Below are 5,225 nucleotides of genomic sequence, written 5' to 3'. Positions count from 1 at the left end.
GTTTCTAAATTTTCTTTATATCTTTAATATTCATTTGAAGAGTTAAATTCATTTGGAAATGAAATAAAATTATGCTATGTTAGTGACCACAACCTGCAGGAACTCTTTGACCTTTTCCAAAGTCTCTTGCTCTAATAAATTTTTGGAACTCATTTGTCTCTTCAGCACTTGTGCATTAATACATGTGCAAATGTACAAATGTGCAGAAAGAATGAGGGGGGAGAGAAAGGAGAGAGAGAAGGAGGGCAAGGAAGGAGGCGGGAGGGAGAGAAAGAGAGAGAGGCAAACGAACAGCTATGTTCTTTTCTTTTTCAATTATTTATTCTGACTGATTTTTCTGCAACTCTAAAAACAAATACCTACTGTGAGGCTACAATGTGCCAGTTCATAGATATGGGGACTGGAAATACAAACATTGTACAAATATTACTCCTTTAAAAACCATATGCAAGGACTAGGGATATAGTTCAGTAGCACAATTGGCAAGTGTGAGGTCTGCTTCTGGAAAGAAAGGAAGAAAGAAAGAAAGAAAGAAAGAAAGAAAGAAAGAGAAAGAAAGAAAGAAAGCAGGAGAAAGAAATATAAGTAAGACGCCACATATAAGCAGTTTGGCTAAGTGCACAATATATGTGTTGAGAAATCTAAGTCTTAGAGAAGTTAATTTCTCTAGGTTTTCTGACGTTTTACCTATTTAAATAATCATATAGCAATTTTTATCATTTCATGTAAATTATAATTAATGCAAATAAATATCCTTGTTTTTTTCTACACTTAATTTTATTGACATTCCCACTACTCTGCAGTTCACTGGAAGGGTGAAGTAAGTGCTATTGAGACAAAAATGATACAAGAGTCAAGATTCTAATGAGTTAAGACAGTAAGAGCAGCAGCTCCGAAATAGAGTTGGGAGTCTGCCTAGTCACCGCCTTCTAGGGTTCTGACAAAAACATCTGCCAGGGCCCTCCCCAAAACCTTATCAGGTGGGCTACCTTCTCAGAGGCACGGGGGCCCTGTGTGGGCACTATGTGAAAACTGCATAGATTGGATCCTAAATACTGTGCAGTCTTCCATAAGACAGAGATTGTATCACTTGCACAATTCACCGAGCTCCCTTCTGAACCCTTTAAAAAGCCCTAGACAAAGAGCTTCACTGAGTATCTTGTTCAGAACCCCATCCCAGCTGGTGGGAGTGCTACTTCCTTGCCTGTATATCATCTTTCAAGTGGATTTTCCTGCACCCTACCTCCTCCATCCACGGTTTCATTCTTTGCCTCTGTGGAACCCTACCAAGTTCCAGTGTCACTGTCACATGCAAGTCAATATATTGAAATATGAACATAATTAGCAAGTGGATGAAGAGAGAAGGAAAAAACATGACGGCATCTTTTTGACCTAGTTGTTTAGAGTAGCGGAGTTCTCCAGCTTTGGGTTTCTCGTCTTTCACTTCTCACCAGGCAGCCGTGTTTTTCCACTAGCACACATGGCTTTTCTGTGTCTCACTGTTTCATTTTGTCTATGTTCCTTCTGTAGGCGACTGGAGCCCCTGGGGGTAACTTATATGACATACATTTTTAAAATGTGCCGCCAGTACAGTTAGAGCACGTGTCAGTGAGCAGAAGGATGCCAATTAGCAGATCCAGCGGCAACACGGCAACATAAACCTGTAGGTGGTGGAAGGGAGTCTGAGAAGGGCACTTTGTGTGTGTCATGCATGAACACAAAAGGCACCTGGAGAACGCTAGGTTTTTAATTAAGTCATTTAAGGAAGAAACAGCTCTTATTTTTGGCAAGTCATTGCTTACAGGGAGTGAAATGCTTATAAATAAGTTCCAGGTTACTATGCTTAATTTCAAATCCCAGCAACAATTGCCTCAGGGTTCTTTCTTCTACTTCATAACTCAGGCTGGGAATGAAATGCAAATCTTCACCCTAACAAATGAAGGTAACTGGTGGATCTCTCTCCGTTAAGCATCCAGAGACTTCTTGGCATGCTGTGAAAAAAAAAATGAGCATTATTGGAAGCACTCATTGAAAGTAAATGTTTCATATTGGGTCCACTTTCTCACATAATATAGGCAAGTTATATATTACCAGTGATATGCAAAATCAACAGGAATATTATTGGTTCAAGTCAAAATATTCATATTGAATTAGGTGTGATAAGAAAATCCTTTAAGAGCTTGGGACAAGGACTTCCATGTCTGTTATAGGAATCTTTTTGTTTAATTTGTCTTTCTTCTGCAAATGTAATCTGAATAGTATTTGTTTTAAAGCCAATTGGTTCACCCTTAGTTCCTTGGGATATGATTCAGGCAGCAGACCCCTTAATGGAGCTGACTTTTGGTAACTTATAAAAGAAGTGTTTTACTTGTTTATTTATTATTTATTTATTTATTTTAATAATTTTATTGAGAAAGAGGTAGCAAGGAGACAGTTTCAAAACAGGTTAGTAGGACAGTTACAATAATTAATACATTGCATATTTTTTCTTTCTAGTAGTTATTCATAGTACAAGGTATAGATATATCTTGTCTAAACACTATTAGTTCAAAACTTTCTTCTCATTGAACTAAGAGAAAGTAGCTGTATATCTATGTTATATACAGATATATATATACACACACAGATATATATACAGATATATATATTATATAATATATATCTATATATAATGTATATATATTTCACAACAAAATGATCCTTCATTTATATCCTATTTTGTGTTTACTTTTATCAGAGTTGGGTATTCCATTGCTCTTCATATACTGTAGATGCATGAATTCAGCAAAGTAATCCAATATAGTCCAGTAGTCCATAATAACAGTGGGTTATCCATAGGACTGCCAACGTCAGAAGTTGTTGACTTGAGCCTTTTACAGCTCAGCATATTAATATGGCTTTACTTTTTATACTTTTTTTTCATACTTTTCTGCTGGATGGTTAAGACCAAGATAAAGCAAGACCTATATAACAAGAAATGTAGCTTTTGTATATGATAAGGTCAATCAAATCCCCTCATGATATATCCTGAAACCGTGTACCGCAGCTCGTAGATCCTTTGTCAGTGTCAGTCATGTGGATCAGTCATGGCCATTGCTTGACCAATTTGCTCTCTGTGAAAGCCTGAGAGAATGTTTTCTCTCCATGTGACTCTCCCTAGGCACACTCTCCATGGTGGATCACTTTCCTCTGTGGCCCCATAATCTCCTTGATCAGAAAATTTGGGACATTACTGAATTACACAATGTTACAGTACAGGTTCTCAAGAAGTGTTTTGTTTAGTGCACAATAATCATTAATGTTCAGTTAGGATCCTTGTATTTTGGGAAAAGCTTCTTTGATCCTTTTCATGAAGAAAATTTACTTTTGACCCTAAAGACATCTGATACATTAAGTTCATGGATTTTTTTTTCTGACCCTCTTTGATCCTTATGTCAAAAGCATACTACCTGCCCTCTCCTCTACCCTCACATCTATGCTGTATTGTAGGAGGGTTTAGTCCTCTGAGACGTTAATAGATTTGAAGTCAAGTTCTGCATACAATACACATAATGTATATCATATATTTAATGTGTTTGCACCAGGCTAGAAGCTTTAAATGTCTAATGTTAAAAGTGCTTCAATGCTCAAGATGTTAATATTGTCTTTACAAGATAGACAAGGGCACTGAGAGAGACTGACACACTGTTCAAGGACTCTTAGCTGATAAATTCCTGAATCAGGTTTTGAACGAAGGTGACCTGTACTTATTTTTATTGTAGTAAGAGATACATATAAAAGCTAAATAATACCAAAGCCTTGCACAACACACAGCAGAGAGGCTGTTTCCTTTTTTGCATGCCTTACTTATGTCCCACAGAGCCAACACTTTCAATTGTTAGTTTTTTCTACAAATATTTAAGTCCACATTTCTAATGTGCTTTGTGCTGTTTTACTTTATGCATCCATGTGGCTGGACTAAGGGGTGCCTGGAAAGCTTGAAAGGTGTTATTTCAAGGTGCATCTGCAACGCTATTTCCAGAAGCTAGGAGCCTTGGAATCAGCCCGCAGAGCAAATCCCCCGAGGGCCTCAGTACTATAGGAGGGTGGAGGAAAGTGAATTGCATATTGGCACTGCTGACTCTCAGAACTTTAGCTTGTATTATAAGCAGCTACATTAGATAGAAATTAATATGCATTCAGAAAAGGATTGGAGCCTTGAGGAAGTCAACGCAAAAGATGAAGACATCAGGATTGTGGTTGGAGGAAGAGAGCCAGGCTTCAAGATGGAGACACAGCAGCTAGGTCCACAAGCCTCCCTAGAGATAAATGGCAACTTGAGATTATACTGTAATTAGCACTACATGGTACAATGGGCCCAGACAGGCATCAGACACATATGTAAGCCTTTCCAGGAATGTCTCTTTCCTTCCATGCACCCTTGCTTCTTGGCCTGTTTTTCTGCTGGATCGATATTATCTATTGGTTTGTTGCAGTTTTACCCCACTGTATACACACGGCGAATTCGTATGAATTACCTTAAAGAGCTGTGGTGGCCACTCACTTGGAACCCCTCCTAGAAATCCAGGATCTATTTTTTTTTCCTCATTTTCAATAAAACTCTTCTAACTCCCTCCTTTGGTTTGTAACTTCATTATTCAATGCTGTGAGACCACATATGTGGGCCATCTATCAAATTGGGAGTTATTTTTCTCCTGTCTTGGTTACTGTGGTTTGTTGCCAACTGGAGGTCAATTGTTACACCCAGCTGAGCTGAACTAGCTGGTGCTGGGTGTAGGAGGGAGAACACCTAAGAACTGTTGCCAAGGGCATAAGAGGAAGAACTGGAGAAAAAGAGGAGATTTTTTGGGGAAGCTGTAGAAGTCATTGAGAGCTGCTGATTCTCTTGGATTATTTTGCTGGAGGAACTTGTCATGATTGCTTTCCTGATAAAGTTGGCTGTTCTCCTTGGAGAAGGAGCTTGGCACCTCATTTTTGCAGAGAATGGCTATGATTCACTTTTGGGGAGCTCTGGTTCTCATTTTGAGCTTCACTTCCTGGCTCTGGAGGGGAAGATGGTGCACTGCTCAACTTCATGGAGAAGCTTGTCACATTGGCTTTCCTGAGGAGAACTCAGCTTTTCTCATCACTGGAGGAGCCATTTCTTTTTCTTTCATACCTGTCTTATAGTTTTGGGTTATGTCAATATTCACTGATTACATCGTGGTAGGGAAAAATTATATATA

The sequence above is a fragment of the Octodon degus genome, unplaced genomic scaffold (genome assembly GCF_000260255.1).
Source record: "Octodon degus isolate 3935 unplaced genomic scaffold, OctDeg1.0 scaffold00165, whole genome shotgun sequence".
NCBI lineage: Eukaryota > Metazoa > Chordata > Mammalia > Rodentia > Octodontidae > Octodon > Octodon degus.
This window is presented reverse-complemented; position numbering follows the sequence as displayed.